We start from the raw sequence: 26,207 nt of genomic DNA on the forward strand, positions 1-26,207 counted from the left end.
CTCTTAAGAGGATTGGACAGAAACATTTCCAGTCACTGCTTCCCTACCTATGAGACAGTTGACCATCTCTTTCTCAGATGAGGTATGATAACATCTAACTAAACTTTTTGTTTTGGGACACTGAATAAAGGGTTTCCTTTATACTCTANATATATGACAGATATCACATATAATTCTAATTTATTTTCAGCCCTTGGGAGGAAGATCTCTTTCCTTAAACTTGTACATATCTGAGAAGAAAAGAAGCCTCTCTCTTAAGAGGATTGGACAGAAACATTTCCAGTCACTGCTTCCCTACCTATGAGACAGTTGACCATCTCTTTCTCAGATGAGGTATGATAACATCTAACTAAACTTTTTGTTTTGGGACACTGAATAAAGGGTTTCCTTTATACTCTAGTAAAGGTATTGCAAAGTAACAATCATGGACATATAACAATATATTAAGACTGTAAAATATCTCAAGATATTATTCCTTTCCTTTTTGTAACACACACACACACAGAGAGAGAGAGAGAGAGAGAGTCATAGATATATATATATATAGACTTGGGAACTAAATGGTCTAAGCCTTGCAGTATTATGTTCTTTTAGTGGCTGATTATCAAGTCTATCCATTCCCAGAAGAAAGCATTGTCACATTCCTAATGGCTTAACTTTACTAGGATAGATAATTCAAATTGTGGTCATCATCCTTCCATATGAAGGACAGTAGAAATATTTGACAACAGATATAACTTCTCCTTTGATTTCTTTTCTCTATCCTCAATTTCTTCAACTATTTCTCATAAAATTGGCTTTACTTTCTCTCAATATTTTGGTGATTTTTCCTCTTAACACCATCCAGATGCCTGTAGCCCTCTTAAATTATAGTTCCCAGAGATGTAGAGATTATCTTCTTACTCTTAGATACCATAAAATAGAAAGTCTCTAACTTGAAAGATTGGGATAGGTAATTGATCAATAATCAAAAAAAAGTACTAATATGAAGAATCGTTAAGTAATAATCAGTTGTTGCAAGCTGTTAGACAACTGCTGGAAGTTTATAGTCTCAGGCCTGAACAGTTTAAAAAATGGAGTTGCCATTGACTGATCAAGGAAGACTTAAGGGGAGAAAGTTTTTTTTGTTTTGGTTTGTTTTTTATACTTTAAGTCCTGGGACACATGTGCAGAACGTGCAGGTTTGTTACATAGGTATACACGTGCCATGTTGGTTTACTGCACTTATCAACCTGTCATCTACATTAGGTATTTGTCCTAATGCTATCCCCCCGCTAGCCCCCCACACCCTGACAAGCCCCAGTGTGTGATGTTCCCCTCCCTGTGTCCATGTGTTCTCATTGTTCAACTCGGGGGAGAAAGTTTTTAAGGGCAGATCAGGACTTAGTTTTAGACCTGTTAATATTTTGGTCGTGTTCATTGGCAGTTGGATATTTAAGTCAGGCATTCAGGGGAGAGACCTGAGCTATATAAATGTCTTTATAAATTTATAGCTGTGAATCACCAGTGTTTAGATTGCATTTAAAGAGCCAGACACAGTGGCTCACACACCTGTAGTCCTGCATTCCAGCTCTGGTCAACAGAGTAAGACCCCATCTCTAAACAAACAAACAAAAAAAAATCATGGTACTGGATCAAACCACCAAGGGAATGAGTATGGATAGAAAAGAGTAGAGATGCAATGACTAAAACCTAAGGCATTCCAATGTAAAGAAATGAGTAATAACCAAGAAGAGAGAATAAAAAGGAACAGTAAATGAAGTAGTTGAAAAGCTAATAGAGTGTGTTGTCCATGCCAAGTGAAAAGGAGGGAGTGCTCAAGTCTGTCAAATGCTGCTGAAAGTCTAATAAGATGAGGACATGAGGTCATGGATGATATTGACAGGAGTGGTTGTGGTGGAGTGGCAAGGGTAAAAGCTTATTTAGAATGCATTCCAGGAAGAAAGGGAAGAGAGAAATTGGAGATCAAGTGTATAAATACCTTTTTCTTAGGGTTTTTTTGTAAAGGGAAATGGCATGTGAGCTGGCAAGGAAGTGAGTTCAAGAAAAGGCTAATTTGTTTATCTATTTATTTAGTTATTTATTTTATGATAACATAATAGAAACAGAATGTTTACTATTGAGAAATCAATGATGCATGAAAGCAGGAAGAATAGTTGGAGGACATCACTGAGTTGGAGAGAAGGGAAAAGATCTAGAAAAGTTGAAGACCTGGACTTATTTAGAAGTACATAGAACTTATCCATAATAACAGAGGAGAAACCAAAGTATATGGTCACAAGTATATTAAGAAAGGTAGAAAAGGTGGTATAGCTTTTGCAAGTTCTTAAATATTGCTTCTATTTTATCAGGCAAAGTAGAAGCAAGGTCATAAGCTAAAAGTGAAGCTTATGAGGGAAGAAGTATTGAAAATTTAAAGAGAAAGGAGAAGAATGAAATAATTATCTGAATCCAATGGAGTAGGCGTATGTGTAATTGGTAGGCAGCATTAAGAGTCCACTTAAGGTTGATGATCATGAATACAAAGTGAAACAAGTCAACATTGTTCTGTGTTTTTCTCTAGTCATATTGACTAAACAAGTACAGATATGTAATGGCATAAAATTGGATTTAGTCTTGATTGAAGACAAGTGAAAGCAATATAGTGAGAGAGTGGCGAGTGGAAAGAAGGTAAGGGTATAAGTACTGGAGTTAGTATACTGATAGATCATAGAATTCAAACTGAATAACAATGGGACAAAAGACGTGAGTGATTAGATAGTAGAATAGATACTTCATGGTCTTGGTGGGTTCAAAGGATTGTTGGAATTCAGGTACTGAAAGAAATGAACTGAAAAGGTTAGAGGAGGAGGAAGTAAGAATAGAAAGCTTGAAATTGAGATTATGCAGAGAGTTCAGTTATTCACAGTTACAAAATTTAAGATACGACCTGTAGAGTGACTGAGGGAAGGTGGAAGACAAGGACATTGGAAGAAAGGAAGGAGGTAAAGAAACCAAAAAGTCAGGCAATTGGAAGGATTATCCATCTCTATGAAGAAATTACCAAGAATAAAGACAGTTATATTACTGGAGAAAGAGACAGAAATGAGGAGGAGTGATCTTCTTGGGGTCAGTACATGACTCCAAAAGGGAGGGCTCATGGGTGGAATAGACATCTGATGATATAGGAATCAAATCTTGGAAGGGAGATGGAGTAGAGGTTGTTTTGCATATTTCTTCTTCATGCACCATATTTGTTTTCATCTCCAGCTTGTCATTAATATATTTGTTTAACACATTCTACACTTTTATTGGTGACTTCAGTTAACTTACAAAATAAAACAAGTTTGGGATAAGGCTCTGAGCTATGTCACTAGAAACCTCTCTCTGGATTGATACTGACCCATTAATAAACATTCCATGAATTATTGCTATGGTTCAATAATTATTATCTTGTTCATCCATGAGGATGTCCAGTGTTGTGAGAGATGTCATGTCTTGCTGAAATGTTGATATTTCACAACAAGTGCAATGTTTTTCAGACTATTTCATGCAGTTCTTGGTAATCCACATATTCTCAGATTCTCAAGTCCCTTATGAGAGTTATGCTAATGTTATCATTTCATTTTAATAATAATCATTTTTTAATTGATACAAATGTATTCAATATAATTTGAATGACCCTTTTATAACTGAGGATTGGCACACTACTTTTGTTCCTGGGTCTGCATTTATCCTCACATTGGTACCAAAAGTACTACTCTAATTGTTTTTAGTTAAAAAAAGAAATGCCTTAATACTTAAATGATGCCTGCACACCAAAAACAGGCTAGATGACATCACTGTGTCCTCTATAAATGATGAATTTGCAGTGTTTCAAATAAAGAAAAAACGTGGGTGACCTGAATCATCATATGGCATGTGATAGAATCGGAAGACTAAACCTATGGAAGTCAGTACCGTGTTCACATTACTAAATAGCAATTTTATTTTAATTAATGGGATGAATTTTAATAATACTAGTTGTGTAGCTTTTTTATAATTCATATTTGATGATCTTGCTTTATAGTTTTATTTGTATTTAACTATCATTAAAATAAAAATAATTTAAACAGATTCTATCTTCTTTCTTCTTTTTTTTTTGTTTTGTTTTTTTTTTTTTTTTTGAGACCGAGTCTCATGCTGTTGCCCAGGCTGGAGGGCAGTGGTGAGATCTCGGCTCACTGCAAGCTCCGCTTCCCGGGTTCACGCCATTCTCCTGCCTCAGCCTCCCGAGTAGCTGGGACTACAGGCACTGGCCACCATGCCCTGCTAATTTTTTTTTGTATTTTTAGTAGCGGCAGGGTTTCACCATGTTAGCCAGGATGGTCTCGATCTCCTGACCTCATGATCCACCCGCCTCAGCTTCCCAGAGTGTTAGGATTACAAGTGTGAGCCAACGCACTTGGCCCTCTTCTTTCTTGTTAATAGGGTTTACATATTACTTTAGGGGAGAAATTCAGCCTTTTCCATTTCTCTTATATTTCTGGTCTAACAACTCTGATTTTTAAAAGTTAAAGTAAAATATCTAACGTGTCTTATCCTTGAGGACTCCATGCTAGCTGGCAACCAGAAATAACTACCCATTTTTCTACATCCTCTAAAGTCACTCTTATGATTAGTCAGAATAACATCTCCCCAAGCTACCAACCTGGCCAAATCTCAATAGTTTTTAGCATGGCAAAAGTTTATAACTACCTTATACTACAAGCCTAATGTAGGGCAGCAGAGGAGCTCTTTTCATAATAGTCCCTCAGATACCCATGCTAATAGAGATTTCATTTTGACACAGACTTCCCTGATCACTAGAACAGTGGCAAACCGCACACTGGTTTTCAAAGTTTCTACCTAGAAATGCTACATATCACTCCAAATCACCTTTCTGTGGCCAAAGAAAATCACATGAGCATACTTCACTTCAGAAAGGACTAGGAATAGGAGTCCCACCACATCAGTGGTAGAAGAATTAGATTTAGTAGATAATCTCTCTAGAAACTTATAGGATAAATATCACATTTACCAGTTTAGAATGAATATTTGTGCAATTAGTGTCCTTTTCTGTTGTTTGCAAACAACAGAATAAAAAAGAATTCATTGGAAGAACTAAAAAGAGAAGATTAAATAACCAGGTTCAGAAAGACCAAGAACCAAGCTAGTTCTAGGTGTCGCAACAGCAAGAAGAAATGGATGGCCTGTTTAAAGTGCCCTATCAGGGTAAATAAAGTCCACAAAAATTCAGTCATTTTAATAGTCACTCAAGGTGTGCAAATTGATGGGCTATATTGAGTCACAAGCCCATCTGCTGGCTAGAGAACATCAAGGCATTGTAATATTCCACTCCAATGGAGAAAGAGGTAATTTCCCAACAGAAAAAAATCAGTGTTATATAAAAAATGAAGGATACTAGACAGCCAAAACACATCCTTCTTTCCCTTTTGAAAATCTGAACTTTATTAAGCTGTCTCCCAGTATTTCTTCTATTCTTAATTCCTCAGAATTTTTTTTTTTTTTTTTTTTTTTTTTTTTTTTTTTTTTGAGATGGAGTTTCGCTCTGTCTCCCACGCTGGAGTGCAGTGGCGCGATCTGGGCTCACTGCAAGCTCCGCCTCCCGGGTTTACGCCATTCTCCTGCCTCAGCCTCCCCAGTAGCTGGGACTACAGGCGCCCGCCACCTCGCCCGGCTAGTTTTTTGTGTTTTTTTTTAGTAGAGATGGGGTTTCACCGTGTTAGCCAGGATGGTCTCGATCTCCTGACCGTGTGATCCTCCCGTCTCGGCCTCCCAAAGTGCTGGGACTACAGGCTTGAGCCACCGCACCCGGCCAATTCCTCAGAAATTTGTTGCTGTTCTCATGATCACAGTATAAGAGACTAATAAGAGAAAGATCCTTCCTGCCCACAATATTGTCTTGCCTACTGACATGCAATGTAGCTAAAGTCTTTTGACATTATAGCCATTGTTTTCTGTAGTCATCTCCAGGAGGGGTTTAACACCAAACAATCCTCACTAAAACAATTCGTGGATGAATTTGTGAGATTAGATGACCATAATTTATCAGCACAAAACCACACAGGAAGGAAATGGAGGACCATGAGGGCATTTTTTACTACTTTAAGTTCTGGAATACAAGTGCAGGATATGAAGTTTTGTTACATAGATAAACATATGCCATGGTGGTTTGCTGCACCTATCAACCCATCCCTAGGTATTAAGCCCAGCATGTGTTAGCTCTTTTTCCTGATGCTTTCACTCCCCCTGCTCCCCTCAGCAACAGACCCCAGTGTGTATTGTTCCCCTCCCTGTGTCCATGTGTTCTCTTTGTCAGCTCCCACTTGTAAGTGAGAACATGCAGAGTTTGGTTTTCTGTTACTGCATTAGTTTGCTGAGGATAATGGCTTCCAGCTCCATCCATGTCCCTGCAAAGGACATGATCTCATTCCTTTTTATGGCTGCATAGTATTCCATGGTGTATATGAACCATATTTTCTTTACCCAGTCTATAATTGATGGGAATTTGGGTTGATTCTGCTGTGTCTTTGCTATTGTGAATAGTGCTGCAATGAACATATGTGTGCACGTATCTTTATAACAGAATGATTTATATTCCTTTGGGTATATACCCAGTAATGTAACTGTTGGGTCAAATGGTATTTCTGGTTCTAGGTCTTTGAAGAATCACCACACACAGTCTTCCACAATTGTTGAACTAATTTACATTCCAACCAACAGTATAAAAGCATACCTTTTTCTCCACAGCCTCACCAATATCTGCTCTTTTTTGACTTTTTAATAATCACCATTCTGACTGGCATGAGATGGTATGTCACAGTGGTTTTGATTTGCATTTTTCTAATGATAGTGATGCTGAGCTTTTTTTCATATGTTTGTTGGCTGCATGTATCTCTTCTTTTGAGAAGTGTTTGTTCATGTCCTTTGCCCACTTTTTAATGGGGTTCTTTGGTTTTTTTCTTGTAAATTTTTAAAAATTCCTTGTAGATTCTGGATATTAGATATCCTTTGTCAGATAGATAGATTGCAAAAATTTTCTCCCATTCTGTAGGTTGTCTGTTCACTCTGATAATAGCTTCTTTTGCTGTGCAGAAGCTCTTTAGTTTTAATTAGATCCCGTTTGTCAGTTTTTGCTTTTGTTGCAATTGCTTTTGACATTTTCATCATGAAACCTTTCCCCGTACCTATGTTCTGAGTGGTATTGCCTAGATTTTCTTCCAGAGTTTTTATACTTTGGGGTTTTACATTTAAGTCTTTAATCCATCTTGAGGTAATTTTTGCATAAGTTATAAGGAAGGGGTCCACTTTCAGTTTTTTTGCGTGTGGTTGGCCAGTCTCCCAGCACCATTTATTAAATAGGGAATCCCTTCCCCATTGCTTGTTTTTGTCAGGTTTGTCAAAGTTCAGATAGTTGTAGCTGTGCAGTCTTATTTCTGAGTTCTCTATTCTGTTCCATTAGTCTACGTGTCTGTTTTGGTAGCAGTACCATGCTGTTTTGGTTACTGTAGCCTTGTAATACAGTTTGAAGTTGGGCAATGTGATGCCTCCAGCTTTGTTCCTTTTGCTTAGGATTGTCATGGCTATGCAGGCTCTTTCTTGGCTTCATATGAATTTTAAAGTAGTTTTTTCTAATTATGTGAAGAATATCAATGGTATTTTAATGGAAATAGCATTGAATCTATAAATTACTTTGGGTAATGTGGCCATTTTCACAATATTGATTCTTCCTATCCATGAGCATGGAATGTTTTTTCATTTGTTTTTGTCCTCTCTTTCCTTGAGCAGTGGTTTATAGTTCTGCTTGAAGAGGTCCTTCACTTCCCTCATTAGCTGTATCCCTAGGTGTTTTATTCTCTTTGTAGCAATTGTGAATGATAGTTGATTCATGATTGAACTCTCTGCTTGTCTGTTCTTGGTATATAGGAATGCTTGTGATTTTTGCACATTAATTTTGTATCCTGAGACTTTGCTGAAGTTGCTTATCAGCTTAAGAAGCTTTTGGGCTAACACATGGGGTTTTCTAGATATACGATCATGTCATCTGCAAACAGAAACAGTTTGACTTCCTCTCTTCCTATTTGAATACTCTTTATTTCTTTCTCTTGCCTGACTGCCTTCACCAGAACTCCCAATGCTATGTTGAATTGTAGTGGTGAGAGAGGCATCCTTGTCTTGTGCTGCTTTTCAAGGGGAATGCTTTCAGTTTTTGTCCATTCAGTGTAATATTGGCTGTGGGTTTGTCATAAATGGCTCTCATTATTTTGAGTTATGTTCCATCAATACCTAGCATATTGAGAATTTTTAACATGAAGAGATGTTGAATTTTATCAAAGGTCTTTTCTGCATCTATTGAGATAATCATGTGGTTGTCTTTAAATTTGTTTATGTGACAAATTACATTTATTGATTTGCGTATGTTGAACCAGCCTTGCATCCCAGGGATGAAGCTGACTTGATCATGATGGATAAGCTTTTTGATGTGCTGCTGGATTCAGTTTTCCAGTATTTTATTGAGGATTTTTGCATCGATGCTTATCAGGGATATTGTCCTAAAGTTTTTTTATTGTATCTCTGCCAGGTTTTGGTATCAGGATGATGCTGGCCTCATAAAATGAGTTAGGAAGGAGTCCCCATGAGGGTATTTTTAAAAGTCTGCAGCCTGGGGAACTTCCTGGAGAATAGTAATTTGGCTGGGGTTTGGGGGCAAGGCTCTAGAAAGAGGTCCTGGGCAGCCTTAAGCACTACTATTATAGTTGGGGAAAGGATCCACAGGCAAACATTTTTATAGTAAGAGTATGAACACAGAATGCTTCCTCTTATTCCATACTTACAGCATCTGACCTTTGAAATTTGGCTACTATTGAGTTCTTCATGAGTACCACCTGTTTTTCCTACTTTAGAGAATCGGTTATAAATAAAATGAGTTACTAATATTTGGCAATGCAGCTTCAAACATGGAATAGAAAGTTTTACTGACTATTCTGCAGAGTCCTTGATGACAGATGGACCAAGCATGTGTGCATCATTTGAAAAGGCAACAGTTTGCAATGGAGGGCCAAAATCTTGTTCTGTCCACCCCGCCCCCGCACACACTGCTTCTGCAGGCTGAGCTCTCTGGATAATCAGAGAGCTCTGCATATGCAAAAAAAAAAAAAAAAAAAAAAAAAAAAAAAAAAAAAAAAAAGCACGAGTCTAGAGGTAGGTTTGAATTATATTTAGTTACTTTTGATTATTTAATTTTTTTAAAGGAGATTGATGCCAAAGAGTCACTGGATGTGCTTATAATATAAAGCATTTTATAATAAAATTCTTCCAGTACAATCTCTCGTGGCACAAATTCAGTGATCTGAACACTGCATTTACTCTCTCAGGCCATGAGTAACTGCCACTTTCAGAATGGCCCAACTGCAGAAAAAAATACAGTACAAAGATAAGAAATTCTGTACATCATTCTGATAAGACATCATTCTGATTAAAATGCTCCAGAGCCAAGTGCAGTGGTACACACCTGTGGTCCTAGCTCTTAGGGAGTCTGAGGCAGGAGGATCACTTGAGCTCAAGAGTTCAAGTGCAGCCTGTGTAGCATAGCAAGATGCTAATTATAATCATAATAAATGAAATACTCCAGTGGCTTCCTATTGATATTAGAGAGAAGTCTAAAATCTGTTACATGACCTAAAGCATCCTGCTTTATTTGGCCCTTACCTGCTAGTCCAGCCTTTGCTCATGCTAATATGCTCTAGACACACTAGCTTCCTTTTATTTCCTCCAATGCCCCAAGCTTCTTCTCACCCCGGGTTTTTTTTCAGATACTGGTCCCTTTAACTGGGATACCAATTCTCCACTTGTTTAAGTGGCTAATTCATATTCATCTTTCAGGCCCCATATAGACTTCCTTAGTCTTCCCTAACTCCCACAAGAGGTCAGGTTCCCTTACTTAAGTTGTTTTTTTCTTTTTCCCCAGCACTGTCCCTTTATAGGACTCATAGTTAATTATTGGTGTGGTCAACTGCTTAGTATTTGTCTTCCCTCATATAAACTGCAGGTTTCATGACAGCAGGGAGTGCATCTGTTTTAATCATTCTGTATCCCAAAACCTAGTACAGTGCCTACTAATATATAGTAGCTATTAGTGAATGAATGAATCTCAGTATTGCAATTTAGGACTCTCAGTCTTAATTCAGCACTAATTCTTCCTACCCTAAATTCAAAGATAACAAAGCCAGGGTGATTATAAATTAATAATGGGCAATAATTTATAATAATGAGAGACCAAGGCATTTCTCAAACTGAGAAACAGATTGCTTCCAAAATTTCACTTGTACATATATGTTTATGACTGTGGAATATGTTTTTCAATCATTTTTGGAGTCGTAAGCTAATTCAAAAGGATTGATCTAGCAAAAAACATGCTTAAGTATGATACACTCAGTACTATTTAAACTAAATTTAACCACAATTTATAATAGTATTTCTATAGGAAAAGACATTCAGAATTTACATGAAGATACAAGAATTTATCTTGTTTCAGCAGCTTTCCCTTGACCCTCTCCCTCCCATGACAGAGGTGGCCAAGGGGTCTAAGGAAAAGAGGTGGAAGAGGGGACTGCAGTTGGAGTAGTCACCCAAGGCCAGAGTTAATACTTCTAGACACCCATAACATTTTATTTCTTACTCTATCCTTCACTTTTCATGTGACCTGCAAAAGTAGAAAAAATATCAGGGGTATCACCTATGGAAAGAGTGGTATGTGGGACAGGGTTGTGAGTAATATGGAGAAAATACTATAATGTTACCAGTTGCTTTTAAATCAGATAGCTATTCATACATCAAGGATTACTTGTTCTCATGTCTCTTAGCTAAGACATACTTTTCCCAAAATAATATTTATAAAATTCTTCTTAAGCTTAAAGTGACAAAGAAGTACTTGAATAATTTATATAGAAGCCAAATGATTTATACCTACTCTGTCCAGAGAACACCTTGCTAGTGGCTGGAATTCCTGTGTTTTATCCAGAGGCCAGATACACAGTGCCTTTTTTCCTTGGATGCTGCTAGCTAAATACTTACAATTTCTTTAATTTCCCTCTCTTCATTTTTAATATTTGCTATTGGCCTACCAAGCACTTCAGTCATTACAACCTAAATATAATTTCCAAGGTTAGAGCTTATTCTCTATCATCCTATTTTAGATTGGCTTAAATTTGATGAGATGTTAGGAAAAAAAACACCTTAACCTTACCAGCAACACTTTTAAAATTATATTTAAAGTGGATCTCCTTTTGTGAAATTGTTTTTAAATAATCCTATCCACTGTGTGTTGATTTCTGTGCCTCATCCCTGAATTCAAAGCTGGGATGTCTTTGAATGTTTGGAGTCTTTTATGTTGAGAGTCTTTTAACATTTATCCTCTTCCTACATTTCTCTTGTCTCATTTTCCACTCATTGTCTTAAGTCTAGGTTAAAATTACATATGAATCTAGAGGAGACTGGAAGTTGATGTGAGGGTTTGGGGTGACAGGTTACTGAAGTAAATTCCTGTAGAAGAGGGCCTTAGAAGCAGCAATCTAATTGATTAAAAAAAAGTCAGGGGAGCTTCTCTTAAAGTTGTGATTTTGGAGTGAGCACACTTTTTTCCTAGACTATCTGCTTGTTTAAGGTTGACTTCAGAGTGGGTTTGGCCCTTTTGATTGATTTTTTTGTTTTTTCTTTCCCTACTTTCGAGAGTATTTGTATGGGTAAGGAAAAAACTTTTTCCTCTACCATAAGGAACATCAGCAGTCCAAGTATAGTAATAAATGACAACTGACATTGTTCTTAGGGAGAAAAAAGGAGTGATAGGAACATCACCTGATAAAATGGAAGGTGCCCCATTTAAAAGACGCAGCTGCTTCTTGGTTCAAGTGGATGATTGTTATGTGAGAATGTTGGCAGTGTGTTATCAGCATTTTCTAAAGAAGCCAGAAATCCAGACTTTTATGTGAGCTCTCCCAAGTTTTTTCAGTGTTGGCTCAAACTAATGCTTTTTGTGACTCTACAAGACAGTATGGCATCTTTTTTTTTTTCAGGAGACACTGACATCCGTTCTATCTCACTGACTCATTTGGTGGGAACAAGAAGTCCACATGCCAATGCAAATAAAGAAGGGAGAAGAGGTTCAGGAAGAGGGGGGAGCGGGGGAGACATTCTGCAATGTATAAAGATAATGAGCATTGGTGCTTTATTTTTGACCAAATATATATATTTCACCAAGCTCAATTCTTAAGATGTCAAAACGTGTATGTTAGTGAGAAACTTACAATTTTAAAAAGAAATGCTATAACCTTTAAAACAGGAGATGAAGAAGGAATATTGATATATAGAACTGTGATAAGTCTGGAAAGATTCTGCTCACTTTAAAAAATTGTTTTAAAAAATACCTTTTATAAAGACAGGGTCTCACTATGCTGGAGTGCAGTGGCAATGATTATAGCCCACTCTAACCTCTAACTCCTGGGCTTAAGTGAACTCCCACTTCAGCCTCCCAAGTAGCAGGGACTACAGGCACGTGTCACCATGCCTAGCTAAAGATATGCCCTTATAAGGAATTGATGTTGATCAATGGCAAAAATGCCGAGAAATGTATGACAAACAACAAAATTCAAGATACTGCTTATCTGGGATACAATTTCAGAGGGGTACCAAAAGTCTTATTTTGTTGGTGTTTTATTTCTTAAGGTGGGTGGAAGTGTGAGTGTTCATTATAATTGTTAAAATTTTTTTATATATCTGAACTATTTCAGAAGTACATTTTAAAAGAATAAATATTAGTTTTTTGTCAGACCTGTGAATTTTTTTTTTCTTCCAAACAGTTATATTTTCTTTTCAAGGCCAAGAAGGAAAGGACTCTTAGGCTTTTCTTCCTGTGCTAAAAATCTCTCAGTCTCTGACAGAAAATGACAGGGGTCTGAGCTGAAAAGCACATTTCAGGTTGTCATGAACGTTGAGGAGTTATCAGAAATGTGCTAGCTGATATCACAGAGATGACTCCAGCAACTGGACCCTAGATTTCTGTTTGCTTCCTAAACCCAACCAGGGATGTTTATAGAATGACATTGCTCAGGTGTTTGCTGTGATTACTAGAAGGAAGTAATAAAGATGGATTAGTAATCCCTGAAAAATACCAGGCTGCACATTAGGCATATCATCATCATCATCATCATAACAATTAACATCCATGTAACATTTAACTGTATACAAAAAGACCTTACATACACTTTCTTATCTCTGCCTCAGAGCAACCCTAGAAAGAACAGAGAAAAAGTGTTATTATATCCATTGTGCAGCTGAGAAAACTGAGGATCAGAGTGATTTTTCCCAAAGTCAATGAACTATTGTCAGAGCACTGACCTTAAACCTTCTGATTCCAAACATTTGCTCTTTCTTCATATGTTCTGGTTTAGCTCAATGGTTCAGCTACCCTAACTCCAATACTGAGTGACATTTGATGAGGCGGTTCCAAGATTCTAACCCTCCAAAATTAAGAATTAATAAAATATCTCTAATCCTCTTAATAGGTTGATGGGGATACATAGCCATGACTTTACCAAAATTTTCTAGACAATTATCCACCAGTCACTTATCTTTTCCAATCCCAAGGTCAAGTCTGTGTATCTGTCTTAGGCTATGGGTTTAGCAACGTAAACAAAAAACTAAAATTCTAAGCCCCTTGATTGACTGATGGACCCTACCCTTGGCCAAGGGCATTTCAAAGTTAACCCGAAAAAAAAGTTCAGACCATAATGAGAAGGGGAGTTGGACATGCCTCATTATTTCCTCATCCCTGTAGGAATTCTGGCATAGCTGACTAGCATTAACATTGAAATAGATCTTAAGACTGACAAAGCAGACTTTGTAGCAACAAGATACCAAATTCTAGCCTGACTCTAGTATAGCATCACATGACAGATAGCAGGACTGAAAGAAAATGAAGTGTTTCACCCCAAATTATATTCCTTTGCCATATCTTGAAATAGTCCTGCAAAGCTGTCTCTTGTGGGAAAAATCTACATTCGAAAGAGAATCTCCTTCCTTTTCCAGGCCTTTTTCCTGATTCAGGAAAGAATCAGCAGTGATTAAAAACGTTTACAATGTATTCCTTCTGAAGCCTGCTACCGGAGGCTTCCTCTGAATAACCCACAACTCCTCTTCTTAACCCAGACATTCCCATCTATTGATTCTAGGTATTTGAACAATAACTTAACCTTTCAGCCAACTGCCAATCAGAAAATCTTTGCATCTACCTGTGACTTGGAAGCCCCGACTTTGAGATGTCCTGCCTTTCCAGACCAAACCAATGTATATCTTATATGTATTAATTGATGTCTTATGTCTCCCTAAAATGTATAAAACCAAGCTATGGCCCGACCACCTTAGTGGATCTCCTGACAGCTGTGTCACAGGCCATTGGTCACTCATATATGGCTCAGAAGAAATCTCTTCAAATATTTTAAAGCAAATATTTTACACCATTTAACTCTTCATTGACAGCTATGCCCCAGACTTGATGACCAATCCTGTTCTTAATCCTGAGTAACTACAAAAAAAAGCCTCACATGTAAGAATAATATCTCAGTCTATCAGTCCCATCTGATATAGTATCTATGTTCTTGTAAACATGCTTTTGCCTCTGAAAGGAAAACAAAATCTCAGGATTCCAAACTCACTAAGCCAAAGGGAAAAGTCAAGCTGGGAACTGGGTCTATGTAAACCTGCCTCCCATTTTGTTCCTAAATAGATAGCTACAAAGATAAAAGGCTACATACCTCCCTCACAATTTGCTCACCAGAAAATTCCCTATAAGCCCCAAGATCTTTACCCTAAAACAAATCTGTCGAATTTCACCCTGACAATGTAAATTGACAGCTTATTGTCACAGCCACAGAACAAAGGAAAAAACTAAAAGTCATCCCTCTGTTCACCTGAGACAAGTGCATATCTGACTGCTTCCTCAACTCTATGTTTTTGTCATATGTAAAAATACAGAGTCACTGAGCTGAAGATGAATGCATAATTGCCTATTCCTCTAGCCGCTCCTTTCACATATAAGATGTGGATTCAGTGAACACTAATTGAAAACTCAAGAGAATACAACAGCTGCCCCCTTTATCTATCCTCCCCTCTTTTTATTTTCCTTCCTCTTTCTCCTACTGCCTGCTCTTTCCCCTAAATTTTGAAGCTCCCAGATCCTCTGTGGAAAAAGCATGAATCACAGATTGTTCCTGTGTTTTGCTTTGTTTCTTGGGGGTTTTTTGTTCGTTTGGTTGGTTGGGTTTTTTGTTTTGTTTTGTTTTGTTTTGTTTTTTGAGATGGAGTTTCAGTCTTGTTGCCCAGGCTGGAGTACGATGGCCCGATCTTGGCTCACTGCAACCTCTGCCTTCTGGATTCAAGCAATTCTCTAGCCTCAGCCTCCCAGGTAGCTGGGATTACAGGTGTGCACCACCACGCCCAGCTAATTTTGTATTTTGTGTATGTGTGTTCCTTTTTCCTGAGTGTGTCCTTAACCTTGGTGAAATAAACCTCTAAAATGATTGAAATTCACCTTAGTATTTTCTGTGATTTACAGCCTATAAAACGTTTTTTAAAATTTTGCACAAGCTTTGTTTTTAAGTAACTGGCAACAGCATTTCTTAACTAAATGGTTTTCACTCATTGTTCCCATCTTCAGAGTTCTGCCATTAAACTGAATATCCAAATGTGCACGAGTCCTGTATCCTAGACAATTCTGGCCAATCAGCAAGAGAAAGGTATGCATTGGAATCTGGTGTGAGTCTTAAATATGTTTCAATATGTTCTCTACTCTTCTGTGTCTATGTATTGGCCAAGTGTTTGAATGTTTTTGAAAATCTGACTAATGAAGGCTTAAATATATAGTGGTTTATTTTTCTCATATTACAGAGAGCCTAGAGATCAATGTTTATCTCTGCTGGTATTAATCTTCTCAACAATGCCAGGGGCCTAAGCTCTTTCTATTTTTCAGCTTTATCATCCAAAGCATGTTGGATTTTATCCTTATGCTAACTGCCTCATAGTAGCAAAATGGCCTCTGAAGCTATAGACTCCATATCTGCATTCAAAGTAAGAAGAATAGGAGGGGGCTGGAAGTAAGGGAGAACAGTGTCAACAGTATATGTTCCTTTTTAATTAAAAAAAAAATCCCCAGAAATTTCATCAACAGATTTCATCTTAGGTCTCATAGGAGGGAACTCCATCATGTGGCTACCCCAAGCTGAAAAGAATAGGAAAGGAAAAGTATCATAATTGGCATACTAGTCATCAGGCTTCTGTAGCAAGAAAGAAACAAGTAATACATTTATAGCAGATAACTAATTTTGTTTGCCTTTAATATCCAAACTGAAACTATATTCTTTGCAATCCTTTAGCAAAAAGGTAAGGTAAAAAATCCAATAATTTCTTATAGATAAAAGAAAAGTAGAAGTATAGTAAATTATGAATACTTCTTTCTCCTTGTTCTCTCCTATCCATGCCATAATTAATTTTAGTGAAAATCCACAGCAGCAGACTTTCCTCTAGTTGAGGAAGGTCCATGAAATATGAAAATCTTAGGCTCTTTATTCACATAGAGAATATTCTAGTAAGTGATCTCTCTGTCTCTGTCTCTCTTTCTCTCTCCCTCCCACTCATTTTCTCTTACCTCTTTTCTTTCTGATAATTCATTCATTCTTCTATTTTCAGGATGATTTCTATGGGCTACTCTAAAGTCCATCATACCCTAATTAGGAGAGAAAATTGTGGTCACTTCACACACAAAAAAAACCTGGTAGAGATCCATTGTATTCAATAACTACAAGTTGTTTTACATTAATGCTGTAGAGATGAAAAGTTTCTTTCTCTTGGCAATATTTTTCTCAGAAGTAGACAACTATTGCCTTTTGTGGTCTTGTAACAAAGTGCACCGACCATTACTGGACATGTCAACTGACACTTTGAACAGGTTTGAATTGCCTAGAGTTCTGAAAATTGATAAGAAAAATTAGAGCCTATTTCAGCTTTTCAAAAGCTTCTTGACATGCCACATGACAGATATCCTTATCTCTTTTAAGTAAAATCAAGCAGCAGACCAGCTCGAGTATCAAAATGTAAACCTCACTTTGTACTAACTCTCTTGTCCCAAAATGCTGATTTGGTCTTTCAAGTTGTTTGCTTGTTTAGATGTAAGAATTCCCCAGTTTTCACAGTTTCTGCTCTGTCAGATAAAGGAATTAAATGTACTTTCTGAATTTAATCCTATATGTTTAATCTCTGGAAACTGAAATGTGAATTTTCTAAGCTTCAATATAAAGCCCATTGATTTAACATTTAACAGATATTTTTGGGTGTTTACACATTGTGTACAGACACTGTAATAAGAACAGAAGATAAAACAGTGAATAAGATAATGGTGTCTGCCCTTACCAAGCTTATAGTAGCATAGAGAAGACAAATATTTTCAACCAGAGGTTTCCCAAAGTTGTAAGTCAACAAAAACCTTGAGTCACTTAAGGATAGTAATGCCAGCTGCTGAAACAACCCCAAGTTCTCCACTGTTCAACACACTAATGATTTATTTCTTGCTCATGTTACAGTCAAATGAAAGACCAGGCACCTTTCTTAGGACTCCGTCCTTCTCAAAGTCCTCTGAGTCCTTTCCAGTGAGATGGGTGGATGGAGAGGTTGAGGAAGGTTTGGTTTGCTTGTGACAGGTTTTTTTATGGGCTTGTGGCAGGCATATCACTTCCACTCACATTTTATTTAGTCATATGACCACACCTAACTTCTAGGGAGGCTAGGAAATGTAGTCTATCCACATGCCAAGGATAAAGAAGGAAAGATGGATACTGGTGAGCACAAGTAGTTTGCCTGCCCAAACCTGAGCGGTGAGTAGAAATTAGCCTGCTCACCTCTTCTTTCACATTTCATGTGACATTCTGCAATGTATAAAGATAATGAGCATTGGTGCAATAGTAGGAAATAGTAGCAATAGTAGGAAAGAGGCAATGAAGAAAGTTACAGGCAGAGAAAACATAAAGTACAAGACTCAGAGGTGAGACAGCATGACATTTGGGAGCTGAAAGTTGTTCAGTGGGGCTGGAATATGGAATTCAAATTGGAAAAACAAATGACAAGCAGATTATGAACATCTTCATAGACCATTTTAAGAAATGTTGGCTTTATACAAAAAAACTGGGTACCACTAAAGGTTTGAATCGTAGCAATGAAATTATCAGGTTGGATATTTAGAAAAACAGTAATCACTGTGTATGGAAAAGAAATTGGAATAAATGAGGGAAAGCTAGACTGGAAACCAATTAAGAAGCTGTTTTAATAGTCCAGGCGAAGGAGCTTGAACTAGGTCAATGTCATAGTAAGTTGAGGAAAAAAATTATTTTTTGTTTGGGAGATATTTAGGAGGCAGAATTAAAATAATATTATTTCTGATTAGATGTGGGTTGCATGTAGCATTAAACTGCAATGTTTTTGGGGTTTTTCTGTATTGTAGCTAGGTCTACTTACTTGTTCATCTAGGTAAGTGATAGCAAACACTCTTACATCATATAATCACCCATTTATCAATCTTTGAAATGAGGTTAGGGTGTTCCCAACCCAAAGATCCAGATATCACCAATATATTCCACTTGGAATTATAAATGCAGTTTGGGACTTGAACTCCTTTTCCAAGGCCATTTGCCAGACATCATTACATAAGTCAGTAACTGAGATGAATTAGGAAGTTCTCAACTGACTCTGGCCATCTGATATCTCATTTGTCTCATTTCACATATTTCTAAAATTTATAGAATTTCCCAAATTAAAACAAGTTTATCTTGTTTTAATCACAAATTGGCTTATGTATTGGTTTGGAGTGAGTGTTTAATTTTGTCACTAGCTGAAGAAGTTGAGGACATCTTCATCAGACAAGAAGCAAGAGGCACCAATGACTTTGGCTTGCACAGGTCTTGCCATCATATTTCTGGAATTGTTTGGCAGAACCGCAGACTGTGTCCTGGGACCTACTACCTTAGGACATTCTGTTTTGTAATATCAAATCACAAAAATGTTGCTTGCCAAGACTCACACTGTTGTCCACCTGGCCAGGCCTGACCATTTTACAAACTGAAAATAATGGTCAGAAGATATTATAGAAAATGGGCTATGCCCACAAGTTCATCATTAGGACTAACTGCCTGCTGGATTCTAAAACTTCATGGTGTGTTCCCTACTCTACTCCTGATCAGTGATCCTGAGTGACATCTTGTTGTTCCTGGTTCTATTTCTTCATTCCTCTCTCCCTTAGACATAGCTAGTAACTTCTTACTTCCTCATGAATCCCATTTGCTTCCTTGTGTACCACATGTATTCTGATGCCACACTCTGACCTCAAATCTGTCTGAATCTGGCTTCTGGCTCCTCCCCAGGAGGGAAGCATGTATTTCTTTCAGGTGCTGTACTTCTATCCCATCATGGAGCTTCCCTCACCCTCTGGAGAGCCTCTACCTTGTACCTACTATTCTGACTTCACCACTACCCACCTCTTTTGCTCTCTGCAACTGGAATCATCCGTTGGATCCCATCTGTTCCTCCAACTGTAATTCCACTTGTTTTCTAGTCCTGTATTTCTCCTTTTTAGATTTGAGATTTAAGAAATTTGCAGCAACAAGAATTGACTAATGGCAACTACTATTTCTTAATAAGAGTATTTTACTTATGTTCCCTGGTTCTTGAGATTCAAAATGTATTTTGAGGTGAGTTTATTCTACTCATTTAGTTGACAAATATTAGCTAAAACTGCACTATCTGAGCCAGATGCAATGGTTGCTAATGTCATGGTTTTAAAATATTGTGAAGTTTACATCTCTGCACTTAAGCTCAGAAGGTACTGTCTTAGGGGGGTTGCCCCTATTTTTCTGAGTGCAGTAAGATCCTCAATAAATATTGCTATTTCTTGAAGAACCATTTTTAACTCTCAAAGGAAATTTTAATTCACTCTATCAAGTTTTGCTGCAATGTTTCAGTGTTACTTATTCATTCCGCCCCCTACCCCGGTTCTTTTTTAAATAGAAGAAACTTTTATTTATTATTACACTTAAAGTTCTAGGGTACATGTGCACAACGTGCAAGTTTGTTACATAGGTATACATGTGCCATGCTGGTTTGCTGCACCCATTTACTCATCATTTACATTAGGTATTTTTCCTAATGCTATCCCTCCCCTGCCCCACCCCACAACAGGCCCCATGTGTAATGTCCCCGCCCTGTGTCCAAGTGTTCTCATTGTTCAATTCCCACCTACAAGTGAGAACATGTGAAATCATGCTACTGTAAAGACACATCACACATATGTGTATTGTGGCACTATTCACAATGGCAAAAACTTGGAACCAACCCAAATGTCCATCAGTAATAGACTGGATTAAGAAAATATGGCACATATATACCATAAAATACTATGCAGCCATAAAAAGGATGAGTTCATGTCCTTTGCAGGGACATGGATGAAGCTAGAAACCATCATTTTGAGCAAACTATCACAAGGACAGAAAACCAGAAGAAACTTTTTAAAATAGTTTTAAATAAACTATTCTTTGTTATAAGTAATTTTACATATTTTATAACTAACATTTTCCTAAATATCTTTTATGGTGTGCAACTTCATGATGACATGATGAAGCAGATTTAGGCCATGGTATGTAGAGTCCTTTGAAGGCAAAAGGAGACATGCATATGATCTTCCAAAATGCTTTCAAGTTACTTACATTGTTATTATTCAACAGAGCAAATATCTTCCCATTCTCTGCCTACTGCAGGACAGCACATATTTCACAATTAACTCAGTCTCCTGAGTGCTGTCCTCTTCTGTTTCAGGGTGTCTCCTACAAAAAATAATTGGACATGTTTTTGACAGTTTTGTGTTTTCTTATTCCTGAATATTTACCCATTTACCAATAAGTACTATAAGACACAATGCCTCACTGATTCCTCCTTTCAAGATCCAATTACTTGTTTATATTTTGAATCTAAAATGAGACTTGGCCAGGCACGGTGGCTCATACATGTAATCCCAGCACTTTGGGAGGCTGAGGCCAGCAATTGCTTGAGCCCAATAATTAGAGACCAGCCTGGGCAACATGCCAAAACCTTGTCTCTGCAAAAAATAAAAAAAAAAAAATTTAGCCAGATGTGGTCCCGTGTTTGTGGTCCCAGCTACTTGGGAGACTGAGGTGGGCAGATTGCTTGAGGCCAGGAAGTGGAGATTTCAGTGAGCCGAAATTGCGCCACTGCATTGTAGCCTAGGCAAGAGACAGACCCTGTCTCAAAAAATAATAATAATAAAATGAGCCTCGCTTTAAAAATAACGTGTGCTAGAAAAATTAAATGGTGGGCTTAAGAATGTAAAACGCCTTTAGAATAGCTACCACTTATTGAATACCTACCATGTACAATGCATTGTGTTAGGTGCATTTAAATATTTTATTATTAATCCTTACAGTAAAAAGTATGTCTTATTATCTCCATTTTGTAGATAAAAGAGGTAACTGAAGCTCAGAAAGGTTTAATAATTTATCTAAGGTCACACAGCTAAAAAGTAACAGAACCAGAATTTGCAGTCAAGTCTGATTCCAACACCCATGCAAATTCTGTTACACCATGTTACATCTAATGCATGTTAATTCTAAGTTTTGAAGCAGTGGTGAAATAATTAATTGGAATAAGTCTAGGAGAAGAGGAAGAACTTTCAGGGTAGGATAAACACTGGCATCTAAATATGAGGGCATGTCCAGGAATTTTTTATTCTAAAATGTATTAGATTTCTCTTGCTACCTTAACAAATTACCACAAACTTAGTGGCTTAAGTCAATTCAAATTTACTTATAATTCTGTAGTTCAGGAGTCCAACATGGGCCTCACTGGACCAAAATCAAGGTGTCAGCATGGTTGTGTAGCTTTCTGGAAGCCATAGAAAATAATCCATCTTCCTGCCTTTTCCATCTATAGAGGCCACCTGCATTCCTCAGTTTGAAGCCCCCTTCTTGCATCTTCAAAGCCAGCAATAAAGCATCGTTTGAACCATACTTCCATTGGCATATATGTTCCTCTCTCCTTTTATCTCCTTCTTTCACTTTTAAAAGCTTGATTACATTGGGCCCAATTGGATAATCCAGGATAATCTCCCTATTTTAAAGGCAGTTGAATACAAACTTGATTCCATCTGCAACTTTGATTCCTTTTTGCCATGGAACCTAACATATGCACAGGTTCTGGGGATTAGGACTTGGATGTCTTTGGGGAATCATTATTCTGCCCACCACACAGAACTAGACACAGTGAGATGTAAATCTCATGGTAAATATAGACCTAGGACATTAGTGTCCTAAAAAGAGGGCAGAAAGATCATGAGCACAGTCAGGTGAAGTTCAAATCAAATCTAAGAGGGCTGTGTAGTAAAATAAGCAATCAAAGGTAAATCATGTATAGGCCATTGGCAGAAATCAAGCAGGGCAGCATTTGGAAATTAGGACAAGAGTTAATAAGCTGTTATGGGTTGAATGGGTTGAATTGTGTATCCCCAAAATTGATACATTGAAGTTCTAAGCCCCAGTTTCTCGGATGTGACCTTATTTAGGAATATCCCTGCAGATGTAATCAGTTAAGATGAGGTCATAATGAAGTACAGTGTGCCCCTAATCCAGGATGACTGATATCCTTATAAAGAGACAACACCATGTGAGCCTGAAGGCAGAGGTCAAGGTGATGCCTCTGCAAGTCAAAGAATGCTAAAGATTGCCAGCAAACCACCAGAAACTAGGGGAATGTTGTGGAACAGATTCTCTCTCATAGCCCTCAGAAGGAACCAACCCTGGTGACACTTTAGACTTCTAGCTTTTAGAACCGTGAGACAATAAATTTTTGTTGTTCGAGCTATCCAGTTTGTGGTACTGTGTTACAACAGCCTTGGCAAACTAATACATAAGCTTCAGAGAATAACATGAGAGCTGTAGAAATTGGCAGAAAGCTCAGTCAATGGTGTAATTAGGAGATAGCAAATAAACCTAACCAAGAACAGATGGGACACCAGGCTTAGACAGAGGCCAGTAACAAATCGGACTTGATCTCAAATTAACAAGTTGGATAGGACTTATTCCAAGACCCTGAAAGGAAGCATAGCCTGGGTTTGGGACAAAGGAGCTGCCCGGGTTAAGAAGCCAGTTAGGTGCACTGTCAGTGAGCAGCACAGCCCTGTGACAAATACATTCTTCTTACAAGTGCTTGGTCAATTTATTGACTGATTCTCTGTGGTTACCTTGCCTACAGATGAAGGCTGCTGAAAGGTTTTTCTGTATTCATTTGTTTTAAATATTTGGTTACTCAAGGAAGTTAATTGGCCACCTCACTCTGTTCACTTTGCAGAAGCAGCAACAGGAGAACATCTGGTGAGAGAAGGGTGAGAAACGCAATTTGTCTTTCTTTTGTGTGGTTCTTCCTCTCTTATATCTATGAAAGATTTCTTTAAAAAATAAACTGCATCAAACTTCTTACATATAAAAATGCACTTGGTCATCCCAGTAGCACTGGAATTATACATTTTGGACAGTATGCGAGTCTTTCTTTTTCCTCATTAGCATAAATTTCTTAGAATTATACATGCAAGAAACTGGTTTCACCATTCTGCTGTAGGGAAAACAAAGAAAAATATAGATAATTGGCTACTTTGCATATAAATGCCAACCTACAGCACATACCAATGTAGACATGGGTTAAATATAAACAAATTTCTAGTCCTACAAGCTTTACTTCACTGCCAAGGTCAAGCAAGTGATTATGCAATAACACCAGATAAGTAAAACTTCAATGGCAATTTATATAAGGTAGGAAGATATGCTAATGTTGTTGAAATATGGTCCAGTATTCTCACTCATATCTATGTAAACGCTTGCCTATCAATGATCTTTCAATTCCTTTGTGGAAATCTATATTCTAATTGTCATATTTTTATTTTTAGATTTATTTATTCTTTTTTTTCTCTTTCTCTTCCTCCTCTCTCTCTCTCTCTCTCTCTCTCTCTCTCTCTCTCTCTTTCTCTATCTTTCTCTCTCTCTCTTTCTCTCTGTCTCTCTCTGTCTCTGCCTCTCATGTGTTTTAAGTGTTAGGGCAATATGCTTCTTGATTCCAGTCTCTAAGGGGCCGATTTCTGCTGCAACCACTATTTACCCACAAGCTTCAAGTCTTAATCAGCAGAATAGGAAAACTTCCCAACTTTTAAATTAGAATTCTATAAGCAAAGAAATATCTTCATTCTTTCTTCTTCTCAGCTTGGGAAAATGGATGGGTATCCTGATTTTTACTTTTGTATCTGAGAACTATACTGTGTTGCTTGTCAACTGACATTGTGCAGATTGTTACATAAGAAAACATTCTTTTGAGTTTGGGAAATGCAAAAGCTAGAGAGCAATAGAGAAAACTTCATTCTGAACATTTTATTAATATTTTAAACAATTTTATTTTAGTATGTATTTTAAATTCTGTATTTAGAAAATAACTATTTAATTTTTCTTTCTCACTACCCCTTCATCCTGACTCATCTCTCCTACAAATCATGTGAACTGAACACTCTCGGCAATCGTCTTTTCAGAGATTCTCTCTCAGAAGGGAAATAAAAAGCAAAAATAAAAGAGTACATTTTTCCGACATTTCGAGGAATGGGATCTCTAGGTGGGAGGAGACAACTGACCACTCCACCCCAACTCTATGTCCTTGGGGTTCACCTTCCCATTGATGCCACCATTCTGAATCCTCAGGGGTCTACAATAAAACTGCAACCCAAATAGGAAGAAAACTCCTTTCCTTGGTTTCCTTTGGCATGGCTTAGGCAGGATAGAACTTTCAGCACAACTCTACTATAGGAAGGGAAGAGGAGAAAGGGAAATAAGAGTACAAAAATGTGAAATCAATACAGTTTCCAAGCACAGGTTCCTGATACTCTTGCTATCTGTCCTGCATGTGCCTGCTGTCTGAGACACGTGCATAGCCTCAAAGTGTCCTCTTAATAATCTCCACCAAGAGTTCCTTTTAATCATCTGTAGCTAGACTGAGCAAGACTAGGTGGCTTTTGCTTGCAACCTATTACTAATCCAATTTCTAATCTAAAAAACTTTCCTCTTCTCAGGTAATTTATTTCTGTAATAATCTCGCCTTTCAGGTGAGATCCTAATTCCTTACCTGCCAAGATGTGGCTACATGTATAACCACAGCTTATGAGATACTGTGTAAATTTAAAGTTTAAAGTAATTTACCTTCAACTACAGGAGACTTGTTTCGTTATACTACTCTTAGTATCATCAGAAGTAATAAAAAGAATGAGCATTTGGTGTTAGAACATCCAAGTTTGAATCCCAAATCCATCATTTGCTAGTTATTTCACTCAAAGCAAGGCAGAAACTTCACAGATTTCCAGTGTCCTCATCTGGAAAACGGGGATAATAATGTCACTTCTGCCTGCATCACTATAATATTCTACTGAAAAATAATGTATCAAATGACTTTATAATTGCAAAATTTTTAACAAACACAAGCTCTTAGCATTACTGTTCTCTATATGCCACTTTAAATAAAGCATTTTTAGAGGAGGACAGAAGATAAACACACAAAAAACTCTACAAATAATCTAAATAAAGCTCAGCTTTAGCATGGCATCACTCTGAAAGAAAAACAGTTTAACAACCAAAATAATAATGATTGATAGTATTATAATAACTAAAAGCAATTTAAATATTTACAGAAGTCTCTCAAAATACCAAATGGAAATTTTAGCCTAACACATAGAGAAAGTTCTTAAATTTTTCTTTCTCCATCTCTCTCTGTATAGCTTTCATCCTCTTTAGTTCTATCTCCAAACCAACTTCAAACCTCAAAATAAACTCTTCCCCAAACCAGCCCACTCTTGCTCTTATCCCCAGTTTCTTTCACCTTTTTGGTCTATTATTTTAGTTTTCCAATAACTCTCTTCTCTTACCCCTATAGAGCAAGCCCTTCTAGCTGGGTTCCTTTCAATTGTCTTCTTCACCTCTCACACTGATTCTGTGCAAGACAGACCCATAAAACTCAGCTGGCAAACACATAATTCTCCTTATGGATCAAGAGAAAAGAAG

At 37.4% G+C, this 26,207-nt stretch overlaps 1 long non-coding RNA gene across 1 annotated transcript; it reads left to right on the forward strand.

Annotated features, from left to right (window-relative positions):
* The first annotated feature begins 214 nt into the window (after positions 1-214).
* Positions 215-26,207, forward strand: LOC108541658 (uncharacterized). The gene is made up of 4 exons (XR_001889019.1): positions 215-333; positions 15,731-15,809; positions 23,470-23,503; positions 26,080-26,207. It is a non-coding gene; the product is annotated as an uncharacterized LOC108541658 (long non-coding RNA).

The sequence above is a fragment of the Rhinopithecus bieti genome, unplaced genomic scaffold (assembly GCF_001698545.2).
Source record: "Rhinopithecus bieti isolate Rb0 unplaced genomic scaffold, ASM169854v2 scaffold_759, whole genome shotgun sequence".
In the NCBI taxonomy this organism is placed as follows: Eukaryota; Metazoa; Chordata; class Mammalia; order Primates; family Cercopithecidae; genus Rhinopithecus; species Rhinopithecus bieti.